Raw genomic sequence first — 19,715 nt, forward strand, 5'->3', positions numbered from 1 at the left:
TTGCCTGAGCATCAAGAACTCTTTAGCTCTGATGTGTTCCTGTCTGCGGCTTCTGCTCCGACTCCTTGGTTCTGAACTTCTGGCTTCAGTCTTGACTCTTGGTCCTGACCTCTTACCCCTGTTTCTGACTCCAGATTGACTTTCCAATCCTGATTCCTGCAGTCCATGCTGCCCATGGCCCAGCCCTGGCATAGCAGTAACCAAAGCGCTGGTTCGCACTATACTATTTTGTGCATGCAAATAACCCCAACAGTCCTCAGGGACACAGCATTCATATAAACAAATGCAATAGGTGAATCATGGACGCAGCCTGCAGCAATTCCTATGATAATGTCAGTTGACAAAAGTTGCTGCTGTGATTATGGGGGCTGTCGATTGTCGTCAACCAGTTATTTTTTTTACGTGCAACTCCAATACAATAGCAGAAATAGACTTTTTCAATCCAATTGCTTTCTACTAACCTTCCTAAAAGAAGACCACGGAATGAAACCTTCCTTCCTCCTCTCCTGATGTGTCTTCTTCAGGAGAGGCAGGCACAGTATAAGAGTTCTTTACCGCCCAGTCCCTCCCACCAGCCAATGGGGCACAGTTGCCCATGACAACACTTGATTTGTATAACAAATCATACAAATGATTTGTATGATAGATACACAACAAAAGGTACACCATGAAGTAGTGTTAAATTTTAATTCTAAGAAACCTCTCTTGCAAGAAAGCCAACCAGTTATTTTTCTTACAAGTGCAACTCCAATACAATAGCAGAAATAGACTTTTTCAATCCAATTGTTTTCTACTAACATGGATAAGTAATACGCAAATAATGATTCCAGAAATATTAAGAATTTTATGACTAATTACACACAAAAATTCAGAAGTAGTACTTTAATGCAATATTAGTATTAATTTTGTAGCTATTTAAACAAGTACAGAATAATACTTCAAACTTTTCTACAGTATAGATTCCAAAATTGGACTTAACAACCAACACCCTGCTTATGCTGCAAATATATTAGCTGCATCTAAACTAATACTGTACTGGCACTACATGACAATTCTTTCCTCTCTCTTAAGCCCACTGTGGCTCCTGAAAATATGTCCCTAAGGGAAGGGGAGATTCATTTTTTAAAAAATGCACCTCCCCTGTAGTGGACAGCATTCAGCCTGGATGTTAGCCTTTGCCTAGATAATTATTCAAAGTCAATCTAATATAGACAAGTCCTCCTAATCCAACAGATACCAACTTTAAAATATCTGGAATGTTGTTGGGGGAGATTTTAATCCACTGGCAAATTTGATTCATACCTGATCATTAAAATAACTGGCTGACATTGAGAGATCCCTGAGCATACAATTGTCCCACAGTTACTTGTAGAAAGGGAATCAGCCACATGTGAATACAGGGATCTCCAAAAGATGCATTTGAGAGTTTCATAGACAAACACAGAGATGTGAGCAAAACACTGACAGTGACTGGGAGGTGCAGGAGGAAATCAGGGAAGCGTCAAGGAGAGGCAGGGCAGTGATAATGGGTAACTTCAATTACCCACACATAGACTGGGTAAATTCACAGTCAGGTAATGACAGAGAGGTCAAATTTCTAGATATGCTGAATGACTGTGGCCTAGAACAGTTGGTCTTGGAACCAACCAGAGTGAAGGCGGCCTTGGACTTAATCCTGAGTGGCACCCAGGACCTGGTGCGCAATGTCAGTGTTATGAACCCCTCAGGGAACAGTGACCCTAGTGTGATCAAATTCAGTATACACGTGGGGGAAAGAATCACCAAGGAAGTCTAACACAGACACTTTGAATTTCAGAAGAGAAAACTTCTCCAAAATGAGGAGTATGGTGAAAAGGAAACTGAAAGGGAAAAATCAGGAGAGTCACTTCACTCCAGAATGCATGGAGTTTACTCAAAACCACAATACTGGAAGCCCAGTTAGAATGTATACCAACAAGGAGGAAAGGTCCAGGAGGATGCCAGCATGGCTAACAGATACCATCAAGGAAGCCATAAAGGAGAAGACTTCCTTCTAAAATTGGAAGGCCTGCCCAAATTAAGAGAACAGAAAGGAAAACAAACTCTGGCAAAAGAAATGCAAAGTGACAATAAGGGAGATGAAAAGAATGTTTGAGGAACATTCAGCTAAAAGCATCAAGGGGAATAACAAAAACTTCTTTAAATACATCAGAGGCAGGAAACCTGCCAGGGAGGCGGTTGGTCCATTAGACAATGAGGGAGTGAAAGGGATTATTAAGAAGGATATGGAGGTTGCAGAAAAGCTAAAGGAGTTCTTTGTGTCCATCTTCACGGCAGAGGATACTGAGCATATACTTGTTCCTGAACCAGGCTTTTCGGGGATGCAAGCTAAAGAACTGAGTCAGAAGTGACAAGAGAGGATGTTTTAAATTGTCTGGAAAAACTGAAAACTAGCAAATCACCAGGGCCCGATGGCATCCATCCAAGAACGCAAATGTGAAATTGCCGGCCTCCTTGCTAAAATATTTAACTTATCCCTGCAATCAGGCTCTGTACCAGAGAACTGGAAAGTAGAAATGTAACTCCAATTTTCAAAAAGGGATCCAGGGGCGATCCAGGAAATTACAGGCCGGTTAGCTTAATGTCCATTCCTGACAAACTGATAGAAAGCATCCTCAAGGATAAAACTGTAAAGCACACACAAGAACATTGATCTGTACTGGGACTGGTGCTTTTTAATTTATTCAGAAATGATCTAAAAGTAGAGGTAAGCAGAAAGGTGGCCAAATTTGCAGATGATACCAAACTCTTCCAGGTAGTGAAATCCAAAACAGATTGTGAGGAGCTCCAAAAGGATCTCTCCAAAGTAGGGGAGTGGGCGACAAAATGGCAAATGCGGTTCCATGTTGGCAAGTGTAAAGTGATGAACATTGGGACGAAAAACCTCAACTTCAAGTATACGCTGATGGGATCTGAGCTGTCGGTGACTGACCAGGAGAGGGATCTTGGGGTCGTGGTGGACAGCTCATTGAAAGTGTCAGCTCAATGTGCAGCAGCTGTGAAAAAGGCCAATTCCATGCTGGGGATCATTAGGAAGGGGATTGAAAATAAAACTGCTAATATGATAATGCCCTTATACAAACCTATGGTGCGGCCACACCTGGAGTACTGTGTTCTATCTATCTATCTATCTGATCAACTGATTGATTTCTATACTGCCCTTCCAAAATGACTCAAGGTGGTTTACACAGAGAAATAATAAATAAATAAGATGGATCTTTGTCCCCAAAGGGCTCACAATCTAAAAAGAAACATCAGATAGACACCAGAAACAGTCACTGGAGATACTGTGCTGTGGGTGGATAGGGCCAGTTACTCTCCCTCAGCTAAATAAAAGAGAATCACCACGTTAAAATGTGCCTCTTTGCCAAGTTAGCAGCGGCAATTCTGGTCACATCTAAAAAAAGGACATTGTAAAACTGGAAAAGGTGCAGAAGAGGGCAACCAAGATGATCAGGGGGTTTTAAGAGGGAGGGGTTAGCATCTCAGGACACCTAGGATAAATACATTTGAAACAGCAATTTCCAAAACTAATGGCATAAACAAACTTCAAGTGATTGAATGGGTGGCAACAAATATGAATCTGATAAATCAGCATGGCATGCTGTCTCCCTGTTGTCTGAACTAATTAAATCTTCAGGTGCTAAAGAATGCAGATAATTTCCCATTAATTACAGCCTATAGGAAAACAAAACTATTAGTGCATGAGAGTAGTACACACTGCACTGCAAAGGAAGAGTAGAGGGAGCAATCAAGACAGCTCACAAATCTTAGAAGACCACAGAATTCTAAGAGAACCAACTGAGGCACACTCCCATTGGCCGTTTCCAATGAGAATTTCCAGAATTTCCAATGAGAATTTCGCAGCCAGAGAATTTCCAGAGCAGAAAAGAAAATGTGCAGTAGAAATTACCAGTGCTGAAAAGATGAACATTTGGACTACCATCTTGGACATGTCTTTAAAAAAGCCCATAAATTGAATTGAATTGCTAATTTACTACTTTTCTTTGTGACAGGGTGGAACCTTACATAGTATACATTTAAAAAAACACCCCCCCAACAAATATTTTTATACCACTTTTCGACAAAAGTTCCCAAAGTGATTAAATAGAGAAAACAATAAATTAATAAGACGGACCCCTGTCTCCAAAGGGCTCACTCACAATCTAAAAAGAAATATAAGGTAGACACCAGCAGCAGCCACAAGAAGGATGCTGCGCTGGGGTTGCATAGGACCAGTTGCTCTCCCCCTGCTAAATATAAAAGAATCACCACGTAAAAAAAATGCCTCTTTGCTCAGTTAGCAGAGGCAAAAAAAAAAATCAGCAAAGAATTAATACACATTGTATTTTAAAAGAATGTCTAGATTTGCTTGCAAAATATGATTTCAAAATCATAAATTTAATTAGAGCAAAGTAGGGGTGTGCACAAAACCGGTTTGTGCGGTTTGGTTCAAGTCTGGATCGGACTCGAATTGGACCGGGCATGTTCGGTTTTGTGCACACGAACTAGAACCCCAGCTCGGCTCACGTTCAAGCCGGTCTGGGGATCTAAATGTTTTTGTAAAAAGAGAGAGAGAGAAGCTTCCTGGTGGGTTCAGCACCTCCAGGAGGGGATCCCCTTAGCTGGGGATTATGGTAGCTGAGGTCAACAACATCTGGGAATCCCTGTTATGAGGAACCCCGAAAGAGATCTGAACAGATGAATTAGTCAAATTGCACAGTATCAAGGAAATGGAGTACTCTGTTTATCAGATATAAAGTCTAAACACAGCTCTTGTATTTTATCTTGAAGTGCTCCAGCAGGAATGCTTTTACCTTGCCTCACGTTTGCTTTCATTTATGGTAGTGTATTTATTTAATCTTGAGCTTGTGTCCATCTTCCCACTCTATGGTTCTATTATCCCAAACCAGACAGTTTTCCAGTTCAATGTTCCCCGTTACTAGATTTGTCTTCAATGGCACATTCTCAATCTAAGTTCACGGGGAGAGAATATGGCATCTATGCCCCATGCATTTTTGGAATTCACAATATCAGCATCTTCTCCCTCCTCCAGAAGTACACTGACAACCAAAATAACAACCATTAAAGATACCTGAAAATTGGTTCAAGTAGGTTGATAATGTGAGAGAGATAATTAGGAATAGTTGGTCTTCGGGGGGGGGGGTGTTAAGTTATAGTTAAGTTAAGTTATTTTTATTCCCTTCTTGATGGGTCAGGGGGAAGGAGGAGGAAAATAAGTGCAATCACAGAAGATATTGCCAGTAGACACAAGAAACAGAAAATGTGCTTGCTTGCTCACGCGCTCTCTCTCACTCACTCTCTCACACACACACTTTAACTACTGTCCATAAAATACACCTGAGTGGGTTTTAAAAAAAATTCTCTCATAGCTGACTCAGAACTGATGTTTATATTCCCAGCTTATTTACAAACATTTTACACTGGGATATTTGACCAACATTACAAAGGACCATTTTTTAAAGCTCTACCCAATGAAGTTATTTAAAGTTGCACCTATGTCCTCTTAAATTTTCCTATATTTTTAACATATATACTTCTATGGGAAAAATAAATAAAACTCCAAAGTCCTAACCTTTAGTATGGATTTCACAGACTAGAATTATATCATATGACTCAAATTTACAGTGGGGGGTGGCGGAGAATCAGGACCAACAAGAATCCGATGACTGGAACAGTGTAATCCTATCATTACCCTCTGAATAAGGTCAAGATGTTCCAAGTGAAATATACCAATTTAGCTCTATGACTCTCCCACTGACATTAACAGGAATCTCACAATAGAGCTATAAATTCTGAGTACAAAACTCCTAAAACCACTAAAAATGTGACATATTGACCCTGAAGATTCATTAATCCTGGAAGAAGATTAATCGTACATTAATCCAGTAAGGTACATAGTAGACTGGCCATGTGTTTTCAGGGGTGTTTTTCAGTTTTCAGGGATAGACATTAGAATCATACAGGCTTAACTGTGAAACAAATTCTCATAATACTTATTTCAATTTAATATATCATCTTTCAAACAATCTCAAGGTGGTTTACAAATGTAGTGAAACATTTAACACAACCATAAAATCATAATAAAATCATAATAAAATCTATCATGACAGCAGAAGGTCAAACCAGTATCCAAGGTGTTGGTGGCCTGGGGCCTAGTGGTGTGCACGGAGCTCGCACCTGCCAGTTTGAAGGTGGGGGGAATCTCTCTAAAGACAGGGAATGGTGCTCTTAACCCTCCTACTGCACTTCCTCCACTGGTGCTGCCTTTTAAAATGGTCCAGCAGGGCGGCAGCATACCTCCATTTTGTGTGCCTACTGCCTCCCTCTGTTGTTCCCTGCTGCTCTTGCCTGCAGCCTGCTGCTGCTGCTTTAAGAGTTGTAAGGGTGGGTGATGGTATCACAGAACAAATGAAAAGCCCTTTATCTTTTAAAATGTTAATATTAATAATGCAGGAGCCAATAAGCATGCTCACTTTTTTTAAAAAAAAAGTGGGTGGTACTAGGACCGCCCTATAAACCAATGAGAGAGTAGGCTGACTGACTCCTCAGGCAGCCAATCGGAATGCTCAGAGGCTGGGGAAATCTTTCTTTTAGCTACTCAGAAAAATCCAATCATCATTTTAGTTAGAGAGCAAATAGCCTGGCTGGTTGTTGGTAAGTCTCATCTTTTGCTGGCTTCTTTGTGTTTGTTTGGAGGGGAAGGAATACAACCTATGCTTTCTCTCCCTTGCAAAGCATAATGACCCACTCCTAAAATGACATGACATAACACACTGAAAACTAAGACTGGACTAATTAGATTAGAAACTGGCATAAGAAGCCAGAAAGTTCTCTTAGGGCATATGCATGGATCTCTGAGTCAAAACTGCTTTTCAAATAACTGCAGAAGTGGGTTTCCATGTGGGTGTTCTGTAGAGAAGGAATGGATTATGTTGGAAGGAAAAGAATTTTAAAAACCCTTTGCTATGCAGAGAACTAACCAGGGTTTTCTCTGGATTGTGGCCAGAATCTGTAACTTTAGTATGTCCACTGGTGGTTATGGTTCATTGGGCAAGGATTAAGGAAGTGATCTCTAAAAACCTCTGTGGCTTGTTAAGGCACCCAAGGCGGGCAAAGAGTGGTACCCAGCTGTTCAGCAGGCATGGAGTGGGGAGAGGGTGTCCTCATGCATCTTTGCTTCCCATGGTGTCCTCGAAGTTACAGGAGATAGTTCATAGCTGCAGCACATATCACTGAAAAACCCATGGTTTTTCTACTATTTATGTATTTTGAAATAGGCAGGCAGAGCTGCCCTTGTAAACTTCAGTTTGTTCTCCACTTTTGTAGCTGGTCTCTGCATTACTTGTGGCTTATATAGATTTATTTACTTGTACATGTATAGCCTGTGATTTCTCCAAGAAGCACAGAGTGGTGCAAATGATTACATTTATCCTCCCAACAGCCGTATGAGGAAGGTTATGCTGGGAGATAAGTGACTGTTCCAGAGTCACCCAGTGAGTTTCACGGCTGAATTGGGATTTGAACATGGGTTTCCACAGCCTAGTCCAGCACACTAACTGTACCATTCTGGCTCAGATTTCTTTCTTCTTGTTTATGATTATTAGTAATTATTAGTAGTAATAATATTAGTAATAATAAACAAACCAGCCGACCCCGCACAGAGCATCTGTGCGCTCTTTGGGGCTGCCGGTTACCTCTTCCCCCCACACCACCTACTGCCCCTGTCTCCGCTTCCTAATCACGGCCAGCCCGTGCCAGGCCCAGCCGCTTCTCCTCCCCACCACCACTGCTGCCCTCCCCCCCACTTTCTTCCTCTCCTCCTGGGCCTTGCCTCCGCGGCTGGGCTGGGCCTGCCGCCTCCGTGGCCGGCCTGCTGCCGCCAGTGACCAATCCTCCTGGGTGCGCCTCAGCCAATCAGGCGCCTCCGCCGCCCAGCCAATCAGCTGGGTACTGGGACGCACATTCCAAGGCACACCCAGGAGAATTAATAATATAGATAATGTTGAAAAGTGGTATATAAATATTGTTGTAGTATTCATTTTTGAAATAATCAGGCAGACAGAGCTGATGAATTCAGAATGCATTTACTTTCCACAGAAACAGCCTTTTGTAGCTGGTCTGTGCTTTACTTGTAGCTTGTACAAGAGTGTGTGTGTATTTTGATCCTGCCGTGTAGGATACAAATCTACATACTACTTTAGTCCTGTTAAGCACTATAAAGCAAGTGATGTTTTCCATATTTCTCTGAATTTCTTTTGATGAACAATTGAGGGGGGTGTGTGTGTGTGTGTGTGTGTGTGTGTGTGTGTGTGTGTGAGAGAGAGAGAGAGAGAGAGAGAGAGAATTTTGATTCCACTTGTTAGTCCAAATCTATATTTTGCCAGTTATTGCTAAGGCACCCGCCTAGTTCTGGCTCCATCTCTGCAGCTGCCTACAATTGGCTCCACATCTCACTACCTGTGGCTCTAGCCAACAGCTTCCCTGCCTAGTGCACCCCACGCTGCACTCCCAGGAACCACCAGCCACCACTGCTCCAACCCATGTGCCAAGCTGTCAGCCAGGGCCCAGCACCAGTCTGAGTCCATGGTGTTATCCAGACATAGACGGGCAGGTATCAGTGTTGCAGGATATACACCAGAGAAATAAGAAGAATTCTCTCATGGTAAGAAACTAGAAGCCTTGTTTCTTATCAGACCATTAGTGCATCTTGGTCAGTATTGTCTTAATTCCTCCTGTCTCTCTGTGGCAGGCAGGCAGGATGGAAGAAAGGAAGGTTTGATTTTTGTCATTTTCTTTTCTTAGCACCAAGTTTAATGTGCTGTGCTATTGCTGCTATAACTATCTCGTTTTGCTGGATTGGAGATTGACAAAGGCAGAAGTTGGGAGCCTAACTTCCATGAGTTGTGGTTTGTTTGTGAGATAGTGTTGTGGTGAGAAATGAATAGCGGCAGCTCTCTGACTGTGTGTGTGTGTGTGTGTGTGTGTGTGTGTGTGTGTTGGTGAATGCTGTTATGAGCTCCATTTCTGGCCTTGAGGCAAAACTTGTGCTTCCCTCACAGTTCTGGTTTGTTCTGCAACCTGTACTGCATGGTTTACTCAGTCAAAATGTGGCTGAAGTTCCTCTAGTTGAGTGTGTGGCTATGCTTGTTGCTAAGGGTGCTGCTGTTGCAAATTAAGGAGTCATAATTGTGCATAAGAGAACAACTTGTACCAGTGATGTTACTGCAGTGCAGGCACTGTGGCTGGCAGTGGATTCTGGGTCATTTATTCTTTTCTGGCCATTTTTGGACTGTGTTTGAAATGTGTGGTCTGTGGTAGGAGGGACAGATTCCCCTTTACTATGTGCTTCTGTTCTGCAGTGTTTTTCAAGGCAGGGTTGCAAAGTGTGTGCACTCTGCTTGTTCTGGCCACAGGGAACAATGGGAACACTCAAAACACGCCATTATTCCCCATGGGTAGTTCCTAGGCATACCAAAATGGGTTGGGTGATAGGGCATAATGGGTGCTACCTAGCACCCAACCCACAAGTAGGCGATTAAAAAAATTTTTTTTAATCTTTCTCCCAAACCCCCATAGGATCAATGGGGTGTGTCAAGTTCCCCATTGTTCCCTATGGCCAGAACACTCGAAACAGTTCAAGTTTGATCCATCAAAGCCAGTTGTTTCGACGGAACAAACATATAACGTTCCAGTCATCTGCGTTTTGTGCACATCCTTAAGGCAGCTTTTGACTACCTCTTTCTTGTTAGTGGAACTCCCAAACCTCAGGTGAACAATAGTTTTAGCTGTTTACAAAAGCACACTCTGTCGTTTGGAGCCCAGACAAATTAACTGCAATGACAAAACCTCAAAAGCAGATAAAAGAAATGCAAGTAATTACAAGAGTCTCTTGGCAAAGTTATAAACTTTCTCTACCAAGATTCACAAATTGCTTTCACAAACTACTCAAACAATGCAGCAAAAATAATGCCTAAGAAAGAACTTAGAGGAGAAGAGATGTAAGAAAACCAACTTCATTTCCATGCACATTCTTTTCCATGTGGGCAATTCACCCATTACACAGAAGAACTCAGGTATGCCACTGACCATACACTAAACAGCAAACTGCATCCAATCATGGCTTTCTGATAGATGTGTTTGCAAACACATGCTTACCACATTCAATTAACACCTTCAGTGTGTATGTGGTTTTAAATGTAAGGCATGAAAAGGCCTTCTAGTGAAGCAAAAAATTACTCTCAAAAGTTTGAAAAGCTGGCCAGCAAACTTTTTTTAAAAGGTGCAACTTTATATACACTGTATAAATATGTCTGAAAAAGGAGAAAAAAACCACCTGAAATAAAATAGGCAAAAGGTAAAGAGCCTAACTTTGCTTACTGACATTTTATTTAATGTCACAGTTGTATAACATGTAAAATATGGAATTCACAGGCCTTTTGGTCCTTGGTAATTTCAAATAAATCAAGAGCTTTGGTTTCCAAGACTAAAGGGGCTACAAAAGCACTAGCATGAGTGCTTCAGTACAACTGACAAAAGTCAGTGTCCTAACAACAGATACTTAGAAGAATATCCTACTGAAAACTAGGGGACTTTGGTGATTACAACAGCAGTGCAAGAAAATTGTGTTGCATATAAAAAAAGAGCAGCTCTTCCAAGAGCATTTAGGTACATTATGTTTACCCCGTGAAGACTAAAAATAAAGAGGCACTAACTAAAGGATGGGATTTTGTATTTATGCTTTGTATTTATGGGATTTTGTATTTATGCCTTCCACCACTGGAAGGAAATAACGTTTCCATTTCTATTATTTAGCACTATGAAGCAAGGCTACAGATGTGGTTAGTGGCACCTAAAAAGGCATAATCTACCAAGCACTGCTCCTACAGAAGCCCCATTGAAATGAATGGAGGTTGACATAGTGGCAGTGCAATTGAACCCTAAGATTAGCAGACTTCTAATTTTCCACAGGATTCCAGCTGGCATGATGTAAAAGTGCTACAAATCCAAATAAGTGCCTGAAGAACTAACAAGTAGTGTTGATGCAGGCCAGATTGGAAATGTACACTACATTTTAAAACCCATAGAACTGGCTAAGAAGCAAATGGTAGCTAGAATTACCAATTTTATTGCAATACTAATATATGCTAGCATTCGTTAATATATGTACACACTGCACATATATATATATATATATATAGAGAAAGAGAGAGAGAGAGAGAGAGAAAATGCAGTGTGTGTACACTCCCCCCTCCGCCAACATTTCAACAACAAAAAGGAGAAAACGAAAAGGAAACATATGCAAATAGATTCATTCTTCAATAAAAGATCTTTGCTATTAGAATGTGTCCTGCATGGTAGGACTAAATTATTTATCTATACACACACACACACACCTAAATTTGCATGTGGCAAGCCACACAGTGCTTTACCAATTGGAGGTAACAGAACAGAACCACTATGGTGCTTGGGCAGAGGGGCTTCCATATGCAGATAGGGAAGAGGAGTGAGTAGGGGGCAGGCGGGTGAGCAAGCAGCGGGAAGGGGGTGGGCAGGCAGCTGAGAGTGGATGGCTGACACTGAACAATAAAGCAGGGGCTGTGACAGGCGGCAAGGAGAGCAAGCAAGTCCTAGCACACAGATGCTCTGTGCTGGTTCAGCTATTTATTTATTATTCCAATTTTTCTCTCTCTCTCTCTCTCTCTCTCACACACACACACACACACTCACACACACACACGCACACCTCCCTACTATCTTAAATCTTAACTTTCCTATGGATCCTAAAACTGGTCCCCAAACGGGCCAATAATCCCCACCTAGCCTGTGCCATTTCTCCTACAATAAAGAGGATAGTTATTATAAGAGGTTTCAAGTCCTTCCACCTTTTATAAAGAAACCTGATGGTTTTACTAAAAGGACACTGCAGAGAAAATGAGACACTCCACACCCAAGGTATAAGGAGTCTAAGCAACTCCAGCACTGTGAAAACTCTAATGCCACAAGAACTGCTTTATATTGATGTGGAACAGGAATATTCAAGATTCAGGTTGTTCTTATTTGTAATTCATACCACCAGTAGGCTTTAAGTTGAATGCAACAGTATATGAATACAGTATTTGTGATCTTAGAAAACTCATAGAAACAACAGAGATAAGACTAATCTAATATACTTTCACACGTTATTAAATTTGTTATTAAATTTGATTTGAGATCTATTTGACTCAATTGGGTGGGGAAGACCCACCCATCCAAATTCAAGAGTACTACTACATTCACCACAACACTCAGAAACAATGTATGTGCACACAGTGGCAGCTACCCAGCACAATTCCTCGCCCCTCTTCCCAGCACACAGAAGCCAGCTGGGAAGCTGGATTCTAGAACAGGAGAGTGACAGAAGAGATGGCTGTTACAGGAAGCAATGGAGAAAGCTTAGTGAACCACTTCTCCTGGATGGTGGGTCACAACTCTCTTGCCCAAGAGTCCACAAAGTCCTGAAACCACTCCTGTTGCACCTTACATAAATTAAGTTTCATTTCTTTCTCCAAAGTGGGGGCGGGTGGGGATTAAATCCTCCGCAGAAGAGGAATAGAAACAAAATTTTAAAAACCCTGAAAGGACAATTATTTATTTATGTCATAATAGAACACATTAAGGAGCAGCTGCCCCATGAGACAGGGTGAGGTGACCATCTCAGACAGTGTATGCCAGGGCTGACAGGTAAGTGCACTATTACCCACCTACTGGTCACCATCTCCAACCTCCTCACTGCTCCCTCCTGTCACCCTCGCAGTGTCTTTCCCCTTTGCCAGCCTACACTGCCTTTGCCTTTAGTGGTGAAATACAACAAACCAGCCTTGAACACATTTAGTGCAGAGTTACCCTTGAAGCTAATTGAGAAGCTATACCTAGTGCAGAATGTAGTCGTTCAAATATTTACTGGGGACTGGCTACAGGAAGCATATTAGACCAGGGTTGGCCAATCTATTTTACTAGACCAGATTACTAGACCTGCTACTAGGCCAGGTTAAAGGTGTTGGTTAGGACCTTTAAAATCCTGAACAACCTGGGCCCAATATTTCTGCAGAAGTGTCTCCACCCATATGAACTTGTCTACTTTATAATCTGTTGACAAGCCTTGCTTCACATTCCTTTTCTGTGTGAAGTAAAATCTAGTGGGGTACAGACATGGCATTGTCTGCAGTTGCGTTGCGACTTTGGAACGAGTTTGCCAGAGGGGGCCACCTTATTATTAGCATTTTAAGTGCTAAATTAAAGGGTTTTAACTGTTTACAATGTTTTTATTGATGTTTTATTTTATCAATTACCTTCACTGTTTTTTAAACAAATATCTATTATATATTTTGGAGAGTTTGTTTGTTCATGTGAAATGAAGTCATACTTCCCAATTACCTATAGATACCAAATTTTGCATACACAATCTTGCCACTGAAATTAGCTGAATGCACTACTTTTTACACAGGAATATGCTGAGGGGGAAAGGTTTAATATAGGATTTTTAAAGGAGAAATTATGAATATAATCAGCGTATTTCAAATGTTATTATTCACAACAGATTTTTAACATTCAATAATGCAAAATCATGAGTCCCAAAAGAAACAAAATATTTTTCTCAGATTCAAACTTATGATGATTCAACTTCAACATCTATGGTAATTACTCAATTCAATTAACAACATTTGAAGTTGAATCTTACAAATCTCAAAACTATACTTTTACTTCCCTTTTGCAAGCACATTAATGAAAAATTCTATTACACATACAATATTTTATTGAACTTCCCTATCAATGTAATCTACATAAAATGACTTTGCCTACTCAACAGGCCTCACGTATTAGTATATAACTGCATAAGTTACTAGCCTCTTCATATTTATATATCCCATTACTATGTTACTTGTAATATTAAGTAGTGCCTTATGATGGTTAAATAAAAAACCAAGAAAAACAGGAAACTGTGAAACAACTTAAGAAGAGTAATATTTAATACATTTAAGAGAACCTTTCCCCAGTTCACTCATACTGTATTCTAATTAAAATATAATTATATTATATTTATATAAAATATTTTACTCATATACAATATCAAAAGGCAGAGGCTGCTCTTCTTCCCTACCAAGTTCAGAAAACAGCAGCAGCAAAGTCTGTAGAGAATAATCCCTCCTATAAAAATACAAAGAGAAGCAAAGTGACAAAACTGAAGGAGTAAAACAAAAACTTCTTTCTAACCCAGACAGGTCAAGTCTTTCTTCATAGCAGTGGCAAGAAGCAATGCTTTCCCTCTGGCACATCTTTTGTGCCACTAGGGTCCCCTTCATACTCTTCACCCAAACAAAGGGAAAGCTGTTAACCCTGTGTGTGCCGACAATTCCACTGCAGTCCAACATACACCACTTCCTCAAAGCTTTGGTCCATATAGTTGCAACAAGTTTGGATCATGAGAAATGGGAATGGTGGAGAAAAGTCAACATTCATATTATTTCACCATTAAATAATAGAAATAAGGAGTCAGTTATAAAACTGAGCATCTTTTTATAGTTTTGGTAAAGATACAATTAGATATCTGTAACTGAAGCAACACCAAAAGGTTTGCATCTTCCATCTCAAAGCTTAAATATGTGTTTTTCCCCCTCACAAGGAAGCAACCTTATATTCAAGCCTTATATTCAGTATGATAATAGAGGCATCAACCAAGTGCTTAAGGAGTCAGTCTTAAAACATTTTATAGGGACTAAGCCCCATTAACACATCAGGACTCACTTCTGAGTAAATATGTATAGGATTGTACTATAAGGCAGACTAATGTCAGCTAGGCTTGTGCAGCACAGAATGGGATCCTCATTTCCCCAAAAGGTGTCTATAAATTGAGAGAGAAATTGAAGATTTAGTGTAACTGTTTTGTGCCAGTGTTCAGCTGCTCAGGCAAGCACAGAACATACATTTTAAAACTAGGAGTATTATTAAAGAACTCCTAGAAAAATGTCCAGTTTTTCTACTATTCAACATTAGCACTCTGTAGCAAAATGCCAAATGACCAAACTGGTAGTAAGCTTATCTTCAGGTTTCTTCCTCAGCAATAATGCTGTTTCTTTATAAGAGTAAAGACTTTGGCTTTAATGAAATAGATTTCTTAGCTTCTTTCGGGGGGGGGGGAGAATAGTAAAGCATCAAACAAATGTGTGAACACTTTAAAATTTGATATTAAGTTACACAGACATTATTTCTAACTGTTTTAAGGTTTGTGGTCCATGTTTGCCTTTGCAAGAACCCTGTACAGTCAGTCACTGACGTACATCCATACTAGTGTTGTGCTAATGTACGGATATACAACGGTGTTATTGCACAAAGAAAGGAACATCTGCTCCAGACTAGTTCTTGAGCAAGAGGGAAACGTTGACAAGCTTTCATATATCCAGCAGTTGCACGACAGAGCACTGCACATTTGCACAGCTCCACAAACCAAAGTGTACCCAACTTCTCTCCCTGCACTAGTGTAACACTAGTCTGGATGTCAAGTATTATTGCCACCACTGTACAGATGGGGAAGTAAATGGGCTGCTGAAGAGGTCACATTGGCCCGGTTCAGACATCACATAGAGTCAGGACTGAATTCTGGTTTCATGCCATGCAACATTCCTTATTTTATTATTATTATTATTATTATTTTACATGTATATCCCGCTCTTTCTCCAAGGAGCCCAGAGCGGTGTACTACATACTTAAGTTTCTCTTTCACAACAACCCTGTGAAGTAGGTTAGGCTGAGAGAGAAGTGACTGGCCCAGAGTCACCCAGCTAGTATCATGGCTGAATGGGGATTTGAACTCAGGTCTCCCCGGTCCTAGTACAGCATTCTAACCACTACACCACACTGGCCCTCAGACTCCGGTACATGCCTTCCTCTTAAGTGTGAGAAGGAAGGAAGGATTCTGCTTCTGATCCTTGATTAGAACAAGCCAAGATCTGTAATGGCTTCTGAACCAGAAAATTCTGGCTTATGCTAACCAGAGTTTCCAAATAAACCAGGACCCGGCAGCAATCCTGGCTCCAAATAATGGCTGAACTGGGCCACGGAATTCAAATCAGAGGTGACTTGCATCTCAGATCCATGCCAATCTAACTTCTATCCAATGAACAATAATCTTGTATCAGCATACTCATTTAGTGCACATTGTTTGTCAAACAAATACATTTCTGAATCTTCTGCCATAGATAACAATTTGAAAGGTGAAACTAAAACTTAACTATGTGCAGCAATCTTCTATGTAATTACATAGTTGCAACAACAGAAGGTAATCATGCCTTAAAGTTTATTAATGATGGCTGCTTCACAAGATATTATTGTCATATGAGGGTTGAATGAAAATTCCCTCAGAGATGGTCATTGTATGGAGTGAGCAATTCACATGGCTGCTGCTCTATGCTACAATGCTAGTCTCCCACAGCAGGGTTTGTCTCCATGTTCCGACACACAGCTGGCAGGTTTGATGGCAACAGTTCCTATATTGTTTGAGTCAGTCCATATGACAGCCACATTATGAAGAATGATCCTTAAATATTTTCTATATGGAGAGGCAAACACCACACCAGTAAACACAACAACAATTTTATGTTGCAACAACGGTCTGATCACCCACCAGCTTAAGATGAGATGGCCCAAACAGCCTGCTGTTTCTAAGCACAGACAAATGATACAGCGTAATTACAGAAGCAAATGCTACTCTGGGTATTAAACAGCATTGCAATCCTATGTTCAAGCCACCATTATGCAATCTTTATGGTCACTGGTTTGCCAGTTTCAGTTCGAGGCTGAACTGGACTCGAACTGAACTGGATATGCTCGGTTTTGTGGCACCGAACCACCCAGTTTGGTGCTGGCCCCCAGTTCCAGTTATGAACTTTAAAAGAAAAAAAATTTACTTGCTGCAGTGCCGCGGGTCCAGCAGCCTTGGGGGGTGCTGGCACAGTGACGGGGTGTGTGTGTCTCCTTAGTCTCCCTTATCTCCCTCTCCCCCTGCCGGCCTCCCCCCAATCTTGCAAGGGCCATTTTGGCCCATTTTTCAGCCGTTCCAGCTCTTTCCCCAGTGGCCATTTTGGAAGCCACTGAGCATGCTCCCTGGCCATTTGCGCTCAAGCTGGACCAGTTTGACGGTGAACCAGCTTGACCTTGAGCCAGTTCGCACATCCCTAGGTTTCATAAGACCCCTTGAAACCATTTTCTATGGGCCCATTCAGATGCCGTCAATTATGATCATTAACATTTATAATTTCATCAATAGCAAAAATGTTCTGCTTTTGAAGGCTACATCTGGATACATAGAAAAGGCTGTCACCAATTAGCAAAGGGTGTTTCAAATGGATAGAGTGTGATGCAATAACTGCAATCCCAATGTAATGCATGCTAGAGTGGAGCCACTCTAAGGCCTGGTCCTCAGACAGCAGATGAGGAGATAAGTTTGTTTCTGGGCTGTACCACTTCAGAGTGCAGGTGTGGAGCTTATATAACTGAATGCTCCTCCATACCAAAAGAAGGAATAAAGGAAATTCCTACACATAAAAAAATAGACATGGTGCAACAGGAAAATGACTTGATTATCAAGCCAGAGCTTGCCAGTTCGAATCCCATTGGTATGTTTCCCAGACTATGGGAAAAACCTATATTGGGCAGCAGTGATAAATGAAGATGCTGAAAGGCATCATCTCATACTGCACGGGAGGCAGCAATGGTAAACCCCTTCTGTATTCTACCAATGACAACCACAGGGCTCTCTGGTAGGGATGTGCACGAATGGTCTTCGGCACCGGCGGGGGTAGTACTTTAAGGGCGGGGGAGGGTGTACTCACCCCCCCCCGCCGCATTTCCCCCACCGGCGCTCTGTAAATTTCAAGCCGACGGGGGGAACGGGGCAGCAGGGAGGAATGCTGTCGCCCCAAGGTGCTTGAAATTTACAGAGCGCCAGCAGGGGAAACGCGGCGGGGGGGAAACGAGTACACACACCCCGCCCTTAAAGTACTACCCCCGCCAGTGCCCAAACACCGAATACCGTCCCAGCGCCGAAACGTTTCGGGCACATGCCTACTCTCTGGTCACCAGAAATTGAAACTGACTCAATGGCACCCTTTGCCTTTATTTACTCTTCTCCCCTGCATGCCAATTTTTATCAGGGTTTATTTATTTTTGTATGGTGAAGTATTCAGACCTGTGAGCCCAAACCTTCTGTATGAACAAGCTGACCACCTCATCTACTGTTTATGAGAACTAAGCCTAAGATACAGAATAAAATACTTAGCAGCTACACACAAGTTGGCTTCCCCTAAGTAGGGCTGGGAAGTAGTCAGACAATCAATCAAATCAATCACTTTATTGATACAGTCAGAGGTGCTCTTACCCCTAGACTTCTGGACCAAAGTCCAGGCCTCCAAACCTACATAAAATAAATCTGTGTGGTCTGGAAAAAAAATTAAAAACAGAGAAATGTCATGCTGACAAAAATCTCTATACAATTCACAATATAATAAAACATGGGATGTGGTTTTGATAGCGCCTGTTGCACAAAGACAAAGTCTTTGAGCATATGGGACTTTTCTAAACTTTACTTCCAGAACTGCAGTGAGCAACGTGCTTAAATGAGCTAATGTGAACATCCTGTGATATTTTGGAACTATAGTTTGAATTAAATATCTAGAAGGGTTGGAACTAATAGGCTGGCTTCCGAGAAAACCTGCCTTGGAAATTAAGGATTGTTTTGTTTGCCCATCCATGTCTGAAACACGTTGTCTAAGTCCCATTTTGGCTCAGGCATATCCCATTCTTTAAAAAATCTCCAGATTAAAGCTGTATGAATTTAGCTCCTGGCAAACTACTCTTTTCCAGGATGAATTAAAATTGTCTATTAATATTAAGAGGGACAAGCCCATGGGATAGAAATTTAACCTTAACCAGCAATCAAAGACACTTAACCAAACCTGGATTCAACCTTGGAAACACCCACTTCCAAAAGAAGAATTACATTAGGTATGCTGTGAGGCACCTGAGAGATATTTCTCAAGACTTTCATCTGAACCGACTCTAGTGCTGCTGGATTACTATATGGCCCAAGCTACGCTTCATAAAGTAGTTGAGTGCAGGATTTAGCAAAAAATAATTTAATCGCAGCAGGAACAAAATGCACGCCACCAGAGCGAAAAAAGGATTGGATGGCCAATACAGACATTTGGGCATTCTGATTTACATATTGGAGACGTGCACTGCACTTACCTGAAGCATGAAAAACAATACTCAGGTTTTAAAAAACTCTAACTTGTTCTAATTTGTGCCCAAGGACCAATTTCGTAATCTCGCATGCTTTTCAAAGGTAAGTATCTTAGTTTTGGTATAATTAATCTCTAATGCTTATTCTTGACAAAATGCTGCAAGGCAGCATAGGGGTTCTTTGGAGGCCTACAGGCATCTGTGAAAGAATGATTGCGTCATCTGCATAGAGAAGGATAGCAAGAAGTCTGTTAGCCAGCTTTGGCAGATGGAAAACCAAATTATTCATATGGGAAACTATAAAATTAATATAGAAGTTGAACAGTAATGGGGCCAAGATACAGCCTTGTCTAACTCCTCTATGAGTTGGAATTTGTTTT

General features: G+C 41.3%; 1 protein-coding gene across 8 annotated transcripts in view; it reads right to left on the bottom strand.

Annotated features, from left to right (window-relative positions):
• Nucleotides 1-19,715, bottom strand: part of ATXN7L1 (ataxin 7 like 1) — a 111,784-nt gene that overhangs the window by 69,412 nt on the left and 22,657 nt on the right. The window contains exon 2 of one of the 8 annotated variants that reach the window (XM_053255994.1): nucleotides 14,201-14,247. The exons of the other annotated variants lie outside the window; for them this stretch is intronic. The gene's annotated coding sequence lies outside the window, so the exon portion shown is untranslated. The remainder of the gene's footprint in view (nucleotides 1-14,200; nucleotides 14,248-19,715) is intronic. 8 annotated transcript variants of the gene reach the window in all.

Source organism: Hemicordylus capensis, chromosome 5 (assembly GCF_027244095.1).
Source record: "Hemicordylus capensis ecotype Gifberg chromosome 5, rHemCap1.1.pri, whole genome shotgun sequence".
In the NCBI taxonomy this organism is placed as follows: Eukaryota; Metazoa; Chordata; class Lepidosauria; order Squamata; family Cordylidae; genus Hemicordylus; species Hemicordylus capensis.